This window comes from Lagenorhynchus albirostris, chromosome 1 (genome assembly GCF_949774975.1).
Source record: "Lagenorhynchus albirostris chromosome 1, mLagAlb1.1, whole genome shotgun sequence".
Classification (NCBI taxonomy): domain Eukaryota; kingdom Metazoa; phylum Chordata; class Mammalia; order Artiodactyla; family Delphinidae; genus Lagenorhynchus; species Lagenorhynchus albirostris.
Genome location: NC_083095.1, coordinates 49,383,117 through 49,398,073, shown reverse-complemented (window position 1 = coordinate 49,398,073; position 14,957 = coordinate 49,383,117). Strand labels below are relative to the sequence as shown.

The 14,957-nt window shown below is 39.5% G+C and overlaps 1 protein-coding gene across 19 annotated transcripts in view; it reads right to left on the bottom strand.

The window, feature by feature from the left end:
• Positions 1-14,957, bottom strand: part of TRIM9 (tripartite motif containing 9) — a 110,028-nt gene that overhangs the window by 93,111 nt on the left and 1,960 nt on the right. The window lies entirely within an intron of this gene.

The window sequence follows — 14,957 nt, the reverse complement described above, 5'->3', positions numbered from 1 at the left end:
GACCATCTAAATTCCTTAACATGGCTGGGAAGATTAAAGAACAGTAGGAATGTAGTGGGTTTAGTAGACCACTGATAAATACGATTTAATCCCTGAAGAAAATCATGTGATACGAACAAATGCTAAATGAAATTAATTTTCAAATCTAATATTTATGCAAATTTTATACCAATCCCTTCAGATATACTAACTATAGAATTTCTCTAAAAACACTGGGTTAATTTTTGATGGCTGTATCTCACAATAATAACCTTCTATACATAGTTTTAAAAAACTTAATAATTGACCATAACTCAAAAGCCCTCATAACATGCAAATTAAATAACGTGAATTGTAAATTGATGACTTTGTTCTTATAAAAGTAAATATAAGACCTAAGGGAGTGAAATTTTAATATAATTGAACTATTTGGCTCCACTCAGAAGAGAGTAATTGACCGTCTTTGGCCAGCCTCCAAACTGGGTAATAATCTTCTACCTACTAATTCATTCCTTCCCAGTTTTGCAGATAAAATTTATAAATTATTCTTTAATTCCTGCCTTCAGTGTAAGCAGAGCTTCCAGGTTCTACTAAATAGCGCCATATTTCATTTCAGTGGTGGCTATAAGTCAATGGATTCTGTGTTTGTATTTAGTTAAATCATTTTATGGCATGTTTCAAAAGAAAAGTGTCATGTGAGTTCATTTGTATACAACCCAGATGTATACGTTGTAATCTTATTTTAACATTACAGGTGATCGGCCAAGTACATTACACTAATCTTTTGCTGGGATCAGTGCCGGCCCTGCAGCTGCTACCCACGTGGTATGAGCTGAGGAGCTGTCAGCACTGGGACGTTTACTGGGAAGGAAGCCAGGGCTGGGAAAGTCAGTGTTAGGTTGGAGGCAGAGGGTGCACAGGCCAGATGGGCTGGGCAGAGAGACTCCCCGGAAGTTGCTATCAAGGGTCTGAAGCTAGATGAGCAGACTGGAAACACACTGGTCAGAGCAAGGCATGGAGATGGCTGGAAGGAAGGGACATACATTGAAACCAAAGCTGGGCCCGCAGACAGGTGAGCAGAAACCAGGAGATTCACAGGAGACCACAGTGGGAGTGGGGCGGGGAGGAGTAGAAAGGGGTGGTGGCCAGTAAGGTGCCAACAAAGCTGGCAAGCAGTGCACCAGAAGGGGGAGAGGAGCAACAGGAGACTCTTTCGCATCGTCTCATAAACTTCTTTTGTGCTTTTGGCCAGGGCAGGAGCCAATCAGGGGACAGCCATGCTGTAATGCAGCAGTTCTCCCTGCAAGAGGGACAAAGGAAAGCCTGTTGCCTACAAATTCTTCCTTTTCTGGCCTTTATGCTGAAATTCCTACCATTAGATCGATGCTTTGAGCAAAGGCACTGCGTACTGAAGGCAAATGTTAAAAAAGGACTACCATTTATAATGAAGGAACATTATTCAATAGTATAGACATATATAATCTCTCCTTCAAGAGAGAACAACAAGGTTAAGGTAAACTTTGATAGTTGTAGTCATGGAGTGTGGGGAAAAAACTGTGATTATGCTTGTCTGGGGGCACAAGAAGGCCTCCAAAAGAGAGAAAACGTGTTTCAATTGAGCTTCACACACATGTGCGTGCAAACACACACACACACACACATACACACAGAAGCAACTGAAAATAGGTCCTTGGTTGTTCAGAACAATTAATATAAGTTCTAAGAAATCAAAGGCATTTTTGGTAATACATACTGTACATAATTTACTGAAGTGCTCTGGGATTTATTTCTCTGACTGTTGAGGGGGTTGGGCAAAAGATCCCGATTCTATCATTTTATAACTCTCAAATACAGGGGAAACGTCCACCACTTTGACACCCTGAAGTGACTTGTTTGAATACCACAGTGGTAACCTGTAAGTAACAGGAACTGCAGAACCACTGGAACTTTATGATATTGTACTAAAGTGAACTCCATCACTAACGTCGGGAGGAGTGGCACTTGAAGTAAAGAGGAGGCACAGCCATCATATTCAGGGATTTTCATAACGAAATTATTTCCTCCCCCCCGCTTTTGGATTTCTCCATGTTTCCTATTTGTCATGAGCCAATCCTGGTAGAGCCTATCTGAGCTCTGCTTCAGAACTGGCTGATAGAGGTTACTGGGTAAGGAAGCAGCAGTAGGTCCTGGTAGGCCAGTCTTGACAAGTTTTTTCTCCCACTCATATCTGTGTCTGATTTTTTTTTTATTTCCTGTGTCTCTGAGAGATGAGAGGCTCACACCTCTGTTCCTTTCATTCAAAAAGTGAGTAAACTTCAGAATATATAAAGAATTCTTACAACTCAACGATAAAAGAGAAGTAACCCAATTTCAAAATGGGTAAAGGCTTTGAATAGACATTTCTCTTAAAAATATATAAGGATAGCCAGTAAACACATGGAAAGATGTTCAACATCACAGTCATTAGGGAATCGCAAATCAAAACCACAATGAGACGCCCGTTCACATCAACTAGGATGGCTCTAGGCAAAAAGCCAGGCAATTACAAGTGTTGGGGAGGATATGGAGAAATTGGAACCCTCATCCATTGCTGGTAGGAATGTAAGATGATGCAGCCTCTTTGGAAAACAAGACTCAAGGATATTCTCAATGCTGGAAGCATTAATTTTCTCTTTGTCTTGCTGTTTTTTTAAATTAATGTAAAATATTCGTGTGTTGACTTTCCAATTAATACCAATATTTATTAATATGTTTTTTAACCTACATAGCAGGACCTTACTGTCAAGTCAAACTTTTCCACAAAATTTCTATATACAGTGACCAGAGCAACCATTCTTTGTTCACGTGGAAACGTGTCAGTTTTGAATGGTAAGGGAATGGTAGTTACACTCTGTACACTTGCTTATCATGCTTGTTGAAGCTAGCCTGGAAATTCAGTGCTCATACAAGTTCCTATATTCCGTATTTTTTGTTCCTCCAAGTAGAATGTAGAGAAAATTTTATTAACTTCTGAATAATATTTTAGTTCCACCAACGGGAGATTTGCTTCCATAGTGGCAGAAGGTAGCCAGATAACACGAGTTGAATGTAAACACGGAGCTTCTTCACACTGCACTGACTGTGTGCTAAAAGCTGTTTATCGTATTTCCTTGCTGAGTCTGGGCCAGATGATTGATGGTCAATAAAATCAATAATAACTGCTTGTTAAAAGCACCACAGATTTATCTGTGCCATGTAAGATTTATTAGATTGGATGGAAGTCCAATATTACATTTGATTTTATGCGACTAATGCTCCTGGGATAACATTTCACAGACATGGGGGTAGGGATGGCACAGCACAAGTGACACCATCTTCTCAAGTTCATGAATTGGTGTGTCTGGGTGATGGCATAAATACCCTCAGTAAGTAGCACATCTATAATAAAATCAGCTGTTGATTATGTGCACTGACGAAAAGAAATTAAAGTACAGATGATCAAAACTGGTAGATTATGTTATAAAGTCATTTCCCTTTGGCTTTGGGTGAGTTATAATTATAACTGAATCTGTGTATATCTGACCTTCTGAGCATTTGCTCCTTACAAAATCAAAAAGCCTGTTATGAAGACCTGCCTTAGGTAGAAACTGTTTAATCCCCCATGTTCACATTTACTTCTCTCTGCAACTGGCTTTGTTCAGAGACTAGATAATATCTTAGACTGATATACCACACAGGTCAGAGCAGCACGGCCCTCTCGCAGGCTCTTCCTGGAGCATGGCAGAGAGTGATAAGTGTTTGGTGTCAAACAGTTGCTTCTTAACATGCAAGCTGCAAGGAAAGTAAGAGTAAAGAGAGGATAAAGAAAAATCTCAGTCAGCTTCAATGAATAAATCAGCAGTAGATGAGGATTAACCATCTATGTGTACTGGCTAATGACAGAAGGTAGTTATTCCCATACCAAAGCACAAGGTTCAGCATTCTACTTCCCAAGATAATTTTTTAAGGAACAGTTTCTTCTTTGATCAGAGCTATTAGGATAAAATGTGCAGTTCTGGTTCTATGCAAGGCTTATGAAAAACCATTTTATTTGGTTGTGCTTTAATCCATTCTTAAACAATAGGCTTTTCCAGGTCACATATTCCTTTCTATATTTATGGTAAAAGGCAGGTTAGGTCTTTTCCTGAACAGGAATACACATAATTTTTTTTAACCATCTTGGCAAAAGGTGCAAGAAAAAACTGAAAGTAAACAGAATTAATAACTGCTTACAGGTTTGAATGCATTTTGATGTTTTCCAGGATAGACTTATAAATGTTTTAGATTTACAGAAATATACTTAAAATGCCAAAAAAATATACTTGTTCTTTTATATCATTTCTGCCTATAAATTTTAAGATGATTATTTTGTTAGAAGAGGACAATGAACCCCTGGCTGAGCTGATAGAACCTTTCTGCCTATCTGTCGCTTGCTTGGTTCTGACAAGGCCGAGGTATCCAGCACACTTCCAATGATCTGGTCTATGGAACACTCAACGTACTTGTCTCTCCCTTCCCTCTACCCGCTATTTTCCTCTTTAAATTTATTTTGTCACAAGGGGACTTAGGAGACAAATGACTTTTAATTTCTCACTAATTTTCATACATGAGAACTAAAAGATCTCAGTTATGTCACTGAATTTGTAAGCACATAAAACTGTGCTTTGCAGTCATATGTTTCCTGGGATTATCAGAAGGTAGGACAGAAGAGCAGTTCGACACAGGAGCTCTGGAGTTAGCCCGGATTCAAACTCTGGCTCTGCCTCTTACAACCGGTACGACTTTATAACCTTTAAAGTCCCAGTGCCTCAGTTTTCTCAGAGGAAAATATGTGAATTCTGGAGATTAAATGAAAAAGTGGCTAGAAAGGGCTTAGAACAGTGCCTCGCATGTAGTAAGGGCTCAATACATCTTTTTTAAAAAGAATAATTTTTTATTTATTTTATTTTAGGCTGCATTGGGTCTTAGCTGTGGCACGCGGGCTCTTCATTGCGGCGTGCGGGCTTCTCTCTAGTTGCGGCCTGCAGGTTTTCTCTCTCTAGTTGTGGCACGCAGGTTCCAGAGCACGTGGGCTCTGTAGTTTGTGGCACGCAGGCTCTCTAGTCGAGGCGCAAGACCTCAGTAGTTGTGGCACGTGGGCTTAGTTGCCCCGCGGCATGTGGGATCTTAGCTCCCTGACAAGGAACGAACCCATGTCCCGTGCATTGTAAGGCGGATTCTTTACCACGGGACCACCGAGGAAGTCCCAGTGTTCAGTACATTTTTAACAAAAAGTGTGAAATACAGGTTTTCAAGTCTAATTATTACAGTCAGGCTTGTATGAGAAACAAAATATTAGGATATGTTGCTAATCATTAATCTTTTTCGTACTGATTATTTTTTTCATTAAACAAACCTTTTTAAAACATCTTCTGAGTGCAGAAATGGGGGAAAACAGATATATAAGAAAAGTCTATGACTTTGAGTTATTAGGGTCCAATGGGAGATTCTAAAATATGCAATTATAATACAGTGGGAGGATGTTCAGTGTTAGAACACAAAGATGGGAGCTCTGCGGGGGTTGGTGGGTGGGGCGCACAGAAGGTAGAACAGAGTTTGGGACCACACTGTGAACGGGCAGGGCACTGAAATGACCGGTTCTGTTCCAGACATGCAGATACAAGTGGGAGTTGAAGCCATGGGGTAGATGAGTCTCTAGAGACAGGTGTGTTGAGAACAGAAAAGTCAGTGATGTTTCTTTATTCATGACTAGAAATTCAAGATGAGTTTTCTTGCTCTTTCAGCTTAAAATCAGTCAGTCAAAATGAAGAAAACTCTTTCTACAGTTAAGGAAAAAAAGTGTCTGTAATTAAACCCAGCTGGGGTGGGAGTTCTGCTGGTGCAGGAGAGGCTCTGCTGGAACGCAGAGCTGCACCCAGGTTCCCGGCGGGCATGCTGCTCTGGGGCAAGGCTATTGAGGCTGGCTCCTGTGAGCTGCGCCTGGCAAGCTTAGTGGGGTGATTTGAAGGTCTAGTCTAAGAAAATGGTGGAGGGAGGCCTGGTGGACCGGGAGAGGGCTGGTGGGGAAGCTGGAAGGCCATGAAGGTCAAGAAGGAAGAGGTAACCTAGACAGGCAGGTGGGACTATGGCTGTATCTGCAACGTAAACCAGAAAAGTTAAAAAGATGGCAAAGTCTGGGCCAAACAGAAGTGAAATGACAATTTCCCTGACAATGATGTTAAGTGCATTCTGTGCGGTCTGCTTGGGTTTTTCCTAGTAATCTTACTCTGAGATAGTTCTCAGTTTAAGACAGGGGCCCAGTTTCAGGTTAGGGATAAAACTGCTGTGAGAACACCCCAGGACAGTGGTTTTTGGCTTTGAGATGTTTTGGGGGATGAATTAGACATGCTGTTGACAAAACCTAGATGGTCTCTGATAATCTAGGTTCTCTGCTGGTGGCCATTTTATACTAGCTCCTTTTCCAAGGTTAAAAATTGATCCTGAATGTCAATATGAAAATATTAGGAAGGCTGGGATGTAACAGGCAAAGTACTACAGTACTACTCTTAGCTTTCACACATTGTTCTGCTCTGTTGTTACCAAGAGCAGCACCAGTTTTGACCTTTTAATATTGTCCTTTTGGGCTTCCCTGGTGGCGCAGTGGTTGAGAGTCTGCCTGCCGATGCAGGGGACACGGGTTCGTGCCCCGGTCCAGGAAGATCCCTCATGCCGCGGAGCGGCTGGGCCCGTGAGCCACGGACGCTGAGCCTGCGCGCAAAAATTGTCCTTTTTTGCTTTATAAAAGAATGTTTAAAACAATCTATTTCTATCACAATTTAATGAAAAACTCAATCAAGCCAGTCATTGGGTATCATGTATACAAAGTGTAAAAGCAGTCAGAAGTAGATCAAAGCAGTTATTTTTAATTATATTACATTAGTATTACTGATGTCCAAAATCATTTTTCAGTTGTTTATAATAGAAATAGAAGCAACATATATTAAATATATGTACATACATACTACAAAATTTATATAATTGCTTTACCTCTTTGTCTTTGACTTTAATATTTAAGGAATAACATAAATTTAACTTTTAATATTTTAGATTTAACATAAGATTTAAGGATAGGCTAATTAGGGACATTTATCAGCAGGGTGGAGTTTTAGAGTAGTCTACTCTGCACACACAAGAAATTAAGAACACTGACCTCCTTACTGACTTATTGGCTAGTCATTGCCTAGAATGATGTCTCCCAAACTTGTGTGGAAGCAAAGAGAGCTTCCACAACCTAAGTGTCCATCCACAGATGAATGGATAAAGAAAATGTGGTATATATATATACACACACACACACCTACACACACACATGCAATGGAATATTATTCAGTCATAAAAAGAAGGAAATCCTGCCATTTGTGGCAATATGGATGGACCTCGAAGGTATTATGCTAAGTAAAGTAAGTCAGACAGAGAAAGACAAATACTGTATGTTCTCACTTTATATGTGGAATCTAAAAAATCTGAACCCAAAGAAGTAGAGAGTAGAATGGTGGTTGCCAGGGGCTGGGGGTGGGGTGGTGGTGGGGGGAAGTGGAGAGATGTTGGCTAAAGGGTACAAATGTCCAGCTATAGGATAAACGTTATGGGGATCTAACATACAGCATGGTGACTATAATTCAAAATGCTGTATTATATACTTGAAAGTTAAAAAAAGAATGATAATTATGCGAGGGGATGGAAGTGTTAACTAATCTTACTGTGGTAATCATTTTACAGTATATACATGTATCAAATCATCATGTTGTACACCTTAAATTTATATATATATCAGTAACGTCTCAATAAAGCTAAAAAAAAGGAAACGAACAAACAGAAAAGAGTTTCCAAAGTCAAATAAGTTTGGAAAATTCTAGGTTGAACCAAGCAGGTTTCTTTGTTTCAGGATCGATCGGTATATGGATATATCAATGCAGAATGTGGATCACCAAGAGCATGTGTAGAGTAGAGAGTCTCAAACTTATTTAATTATGGAAACTTCGAGGGAATACACTTAAAAACTTCCCACCTAGAGAATGGGTCAAAACAACATGTGTGTCTTCAGAAGTTTCTTGCCTTTGAAAACAAACAACATTGATTTTGGGCAGAAGTTTGATTTCAGAACCTCCTTGTCCAGCCTGTTGGTCTTAACCATAACGTCACCATATATGCCAAGTAATTTAGAATTGGTTAAAAAAAAATCCCTGAGGCTTCTTTGTAAGCAATCTCTCAATAAGAATAGAGACTAGCCAAAAACTAGTGAAGATTACACAGTGGTCAACGAGTAGACAGAGTTAGATTAAATATTATATAATTTCTGCTTCATTGAATCAAAACTGCTTTTTTTGTATTTATGGCATCAGAATGCAGCCTTCCAACTATAGTATTCTAGAGATAATACTTAAAATGAATAAGAATTAGTATCTTCAGATACAAATGTTTATACGTGCTAAATCTCAGTTGAAAGTGACAGAAAACCAATACAAACTAGCCAAAGAGAAAAAGGAGGGGGAGATTTGCTGACTCACTTAACTGGAAAGGCAGGAGGGGGTAGAAAGGGGTTATGAAGGGTTCCAGGGACTCAACAGTGTTCTCAGAAGTCTCTGTTTCTTACCTCTGTAACTCTGGGGATTGCCTTACTTTCTTCTACTAAGGTAAGAGGAAGAGGAAGAGGCAGGGACACAGACACCTCTGGCTTTTATTCTAGCTGCAACAAGCCCAGAGGAAAGCAATGCTCTTCTGTCCCTGATTCAGTATCTATAAACCTCAGAAGAGGACTCTGATTGGATTGGCTTGCTTCATGTGCTCAGTTTTTGAATTAATCACTTTGGCCAGTGGGATAGGGTGTGACGATTGGTCAGGCCTATGTCACATGCCCTCCCACTTGGCCAGGTAAGGCAGAACACTGGATTGGCAGCCCACCAGAATCACAAGGACTGAGCAGAGGCAGGAATGTGGTGGTGTGGGGAAGCACTTAACTAAGTAAGAAGAATACTGCTGTTATGAGACCAAAACATAAACAACACAAAACACTAAACTCTATGGTTGCTATACACTCTTTTCTTCTAACAAATAGATGGAATTACTGAAATGAAACTATATGATTCCCCCCACTCCCAACCCAATCACATACTTTTCAAGAGGCACCGGAAGTTAGTGCAAAATTGTGTTTTGGCACCTTCTGTCCTCCTTCCTTCACTCATACACAAGCCAAGTGAGGGATCACTTTGCTCTTAGGTGGCCATATTTACCATAATATATAATAGCACTAGGAATAACCACCCAAACTGCTTGGTGGTGGAGCATTACTGGGGAGAGGAAGCACTGAGCTATAGCTATCAGTGTTCTCTACCCTTTTCTGTCTTCTTTTTCTTCATCAACTCTGTTGCTCCACTTTTTTTTTTTTATGCGCAGGCTCAGCAGCCATGGCTCACGGGCCCAGCCGCTCCGCGGCATGTGGGATCTTCCCGGACCGGGGCACGAACCCGTGTCCCCTGCATCGGCAGGCAGACTCTCAACCACTGCGCCACCAGAGAAGCCCCTGTTGCTCCACTTTTGAAGCATCTCAAGAAATTAGTGCTGTATTTAAAATGCAGAAGATCCAGGGAGAGCAAAAAGGCTTTCTTCTGCACTCAGAATGGTTTCCTCTTAGACTGTACAAGAGGCGCCGGTCAGTGCCTCCCTGTCCCTGCTGCTCACAAAGGCATTCTGCCCTGGGCTTTCCTCCAGCTGAACAGTGAAACCAGGGGCCAGGTTTGTATCAAGTATCTGTTCATTAGGGCCAGGACTAGGGTGAGGGGAGTAAGGCACTCTCCCTTGATGCAAAATTTAAAAGGGTGCCAAAAAACCTCAGTAATCAACACTAATATTTTAATGGAATATTTTTAAAAATAAAAATGAATGCCCCAAAATACATGATGAACAGAAGAGCAAAATCTTAAACAAAGATAGGATCAATAGTACTGATTTTCCCTTCAGACTCAGGCTCCAATATGGCTTAGCATGGCACTGTTACTGATCAACATTTAAAATGCTGATATTCTGCTCATCATGGATTTTTTGTATTCATCTTTGTTTTTTAAGATATTGCCTTACAATATTTTTTATCCTGATTACTGAGTTTTTGGTACCCCCTTATGTTTTTCACCCAAGGTGAGTGCCTCACTTGTCTCACCCAAGTCTTCTGCATACACCTCACTAAAGGGGTAGGCTTGTGACCTAGGCAGTCATCAGTAGACCCCTGACTCAAGTTGGGCCAATCACATTCTTTCTCTAAACTTCAAAATGTGGCCTAAGAGACACAGAGACAGTAGTTAGATGAGAGTGGATACTTGAACAGAAATGTCATGCTGCACTGGGGCTGGAGGAGTCATGTCAGGCCTCGTGCAGCCCAAGGAAACCCATCCAGAGAGAGAAGCAGGCATGAGAGAGTTAGGCATATGCCAGACTGTATTATTTGTTCAAAACGTTCTCTGTCCTCCTCTACAAGGCTCTTCTCAGTGCCATTCTCTGTTGGAAGAGTGAATTTCCTGTAGCACTGATGTCAGTCTTGGTCACATGGTTTGTTTTAGCCAATGGAATGTAAGCAGAAGAGACATGCAATGTCTGAGTGGAAACTTTAAGTGCTATTGAGTGGTTCTGCTCTACTCCCTTCTCTCTGCCCTAAGGTTGGTGTGTTCCAAACATGCTCTTTCAGCCTAAGTTCAAGAATAAGGAGGATGTGGAGAAGGGCCAGAGCTGACTTTCAGTGGGTATTATTGTAAGAAATTATATGATATTGTTGTAATTCATTGAGAATTTACAAAATTAATTTTTTAATTAAAAAATTATTTTTTTGTTTTTTAAAACAAAAAAATTGTTTGTTACTGCAGCATAACTTAGTCCAAGCTGACTGATACACAGATGTGAATTTAATCTCTAGATTTCCAGTTCCAGTCTCCTTGTGAGTTGATTTTATTTCCCATGAAATCCTCTGAGATCCCCTAAGTGGGTTTCTGTTCCTTACTACCAACAACCTCTGATAAAACTGATAAAAAACAATATTATTTAGAACTATTTTTTTCTTAAACATTTATCATAGAATAGGTTCTAGCCTCCTCTGTGCCAAGGCTAAGTTATACGAATACACACACTTTGAAAGGTGCTTAGGTGAGAGAAGTGCAATTTATTGTACTCATGGTAAGGATAATTTTTGCCTGTGCATTATATTTATTACTCAATGACAGATGGCTGTGACAGTTTTCTCTAATTTTATGAAAACTGTGAGTTGATCTGAAATTCCAGTTAATAGCATCTTTTCATGGTATATACAGGAAGAACAATTTCTGCTGCTTCAAAAGTGATAATATCTTCAAAACTGAATCATATCAGTTATCATTCTAGCTTTGTAATTGAAAAACAAAATACCTTTGTTTAATATACAAATAAGGGCTTCCCTGGTGGCGCAGTGGTTGAGAGTCCGCCTGCCGATGCAGGGGACGCGGGTTCATGCCCCGGTCCGGGAAGATCCCACATGCCACGAAGCGGCTAGGCCCGTGAGCCATGGCCGCTGAGCCTGCGTGTCCGGAGCCTGTGCTCCGCAATGGGAGAGGCCACAACAGTGAGAGGCCTGCGTACCGCAAAAAAACAAATAAATCTTTGTGTGTGTCCTTGTTCCTTGGGGTTAATTCAAGTGACTATTCTCTGAGGACGCATGAGGATCTGGCTCACTCTTTTAGGCCACCTTTAAGAGTAGCCTTTGTATGGCACCTTGTGCTCTGTAAGGAGCAAGCAAATTATCCCAAATTGGGGGATGAGATTTTTATGCAGTAACTGTTGACTAGTGAGACAATAACTTCCGTTTTATGCAAAAACTTTCTATTTTGCCAAACTGAAATTAGTAAGTTATAAACATCTAAATTACTTTTTCAAAATATTTTCGCAAATATAGTTTTAGGTGCTTTACATCCTGTGTGTAGGAAGCACAGAGAGGTTATAGACTTGCTTAAAATTACCAGCGAGTAAGTGGCAGCAACAGGTCTGGAACCCAGAACCTCATCTAGTTCTTTCTATTTCTGCCTCAGCACAAATAGGAACAATTCATTCCTCTGTAACATTCTCCTTAATACCTGTCAGAATATTCACAGTGCTCACAGAACGTTCTGATTATACTAAAAGTAAATTTTTAAGAAGTTAAAAACATGAACATATGTTACCTGTTACATTTACCATACAGACATCTAGATTATATTGTATTTACTGCTGATATATATTACATATATTATATGTAATATATTATAATATATATAATATATATTATAATATAATATATAATTATAATATAATATATATAATATATATATTTATATATATATATAAAACTGAACACCACTTTGGTTACATTAAATAACACATTTACTACACAAATTTTTGATGAGATGCCACCATACTACAAAGCAGGTATTTTTTCCAGAAGGCTTTGAAGGTGAAACCATAATAACTGATGATTTATTTTAAAATGTTTAACTTGCAAATCTTTGTTTAAAAAAAAAGAAGGTAATAGAGAAATAACATTTGAGACAAGATTCTGAATGAATAGTCAGTGTTTAGAGTACAAAGGAAAAGAAAATTCTTGCTCAACAGTACAAACACAAAGGAACGGTTACAAATGTATTACTCATTCAGTGATTGATAAAATACACCAAGAATTCAAGGATAATGTTAGATTTAGAAATATGAATTGCCAAAATTACAAAGTAATAATAATGTTTCCAATTGCCTATATGAAAATGTCTACAAAATCTTTTTTTGTGTGAGTAGCAATTCTTTATACCAACCCAAGTTTGATAAGGAATAGAGCAAGTGCTGATACTAAATAAAAAGTGTCACCAGATATTTGCCCTATAAGGCCACTTCCTGCATTATTTTTCATGGATTTTGAAGGCCATCTATATCTGAAACGTATTTTAATTTAGTCAATTGACAACTAATGAATTTCAACTAGTTGTTTTTAATACCATTTAAAAGATAAACTTCAGCCATTTTGTCTTAAATGTGTAAGATGATGACTTTCTGAGGGAAACAGTTATTTACAGGGTTTTCTTTATCACTGGAAATGACTAAATATTAATGAAAACTTTCAGGTCTGGTGATAACTTGTGTGGATAACTAACTGCCCAACTTTGGGAGAACTACTTAGTGTAATTCTTTGCTCTCCTATGTTTTGAAGGACATAGAAATTCTGGCCCATAAGCTTTTTGTGAGGATGGAAGATAAATAGACATAGGAGAAAATCGCACATTATCACATTACCTTATTAAGGAGATAAGGTGGGGGAATAATGTTTGTTGTTCATCTAACAGATGATAAGTGAATGTTAAAATCTGTCATCCTTCTGCCTTATATTTATTGGCAGTTTAATAATCTTGATATTGACTGAACAAAAATATAACTATTTACTCTTTTGAAAAAATGTGCAAAAGATCAGAGAAGAAATGGTCTTTTTAAAAAATGAACCAATATTCCCTTCCTAGCCTACTTATGTCATGTCTGAAGGGCTTTATATTATTCTTTTTTAGCAGACATCCAAATTTCAACCCTGTCCACACCACAGTGTCTACTCACAATGTCCATTACCGATAAAACAAATGGTTTAACATTTCAAATCTACACAGGGCTTGGCAGAGATTTAAAGGCTGCCTTTGGTCTTAATGGATAAAGTATAGGCTCTTCTTCACAGAAGAATAATGCAGTGGTTTGACCATCCTAATTAGCATGTGCCTCTAAGTTCTTTTTCCAGACAGGTGATTAGTTTCTTAGTTCCAAGGAGAGTTTTGTAGGGCAATTTAACATAGGCTATAGTTAGAAGCTTAAGAGTGAAATCATAATATGAAGAAAAAATGGGCCATGAACTAAAGTTCTGAAAACTTTCAAAATTACACATCATTTAAACAAACTGAAGTGTTTAAAAAATAGTGGCATGTACCTAGGAGGGGAGCTCAAATTTGTGCTGAATTAAGTCTCTTCATCAGTACTAATACAGTTTAATAGACTATATGTGAGAACATAAATGACTGTAAACATGGATCCCATTCAGTATTGAGTTGAGCTCCCTGATTGCTGAATATGGTGATGTTTTATTTTATTTTATTTTATTTTTTCTTGCTGCAAATAAAATATCAGTGTTCCCCTCCTTAACCCCAAGGCCTCTCTCAAAGGCTAGCCTTTCTGGTCTCCAAGGAATGCCAGGAAACCCTGAGTGGGGCAGAGCTGATGCCTGAACACCATCTCTACTGCCCTGCCTCATCCTGGGGCTTGCAACTCAATGATGTGAAGAAAACCTCCCTACAAGAGTCCTGAACCCCTGCCTTGCCCTTTGCACACCCAACTAAGTCGATTATTTAAAAAGTAAAAGTCCAATCCATGTACATCTCCTCAAGAGTGGTTCCCTTCCTTCTAAGCAGTGTGGGCAATAACATTATAAAGATCTCTTTCCTCACGAAGCTTATTTTGTGTGTGTATGTTGGGGGGGGCAATAGATAAATACAAAAGTAACATGATAGTTAAAATATATAGCATCCCAGTTAGTGGTAAGTACTACTGAGGAAAATAAAGCAGGGAGGGAACCAAGGGGTTCAGAAAGGTCTCACTGCAAGCGTGACATCTGAGTAATGATCTGAAGGAGGCAAGAGAGTGAACTGTTCAGATGCAGGCTGAAGGAACATCAAATGCAAAGGCCCCGGGTTCAGAAGGGGCCTGGTGTTGGTGGAGGAACAGCAAGAGGGACTGCGTGGCTGAAGCAGAGGGAATGGGAGGAAATGAGGGCGATGAGGCCAAGTGGGAACAGGTCATGTGAGGTCCTGGTGGACTACCCTAAGGACCGTCTAAGAAACGCGGGGGGCAATTGGAGGATTTTGAACAGAGGAGTGGCATCACCTAACAAGTCGTTAAAGGCCCTGTTCTGG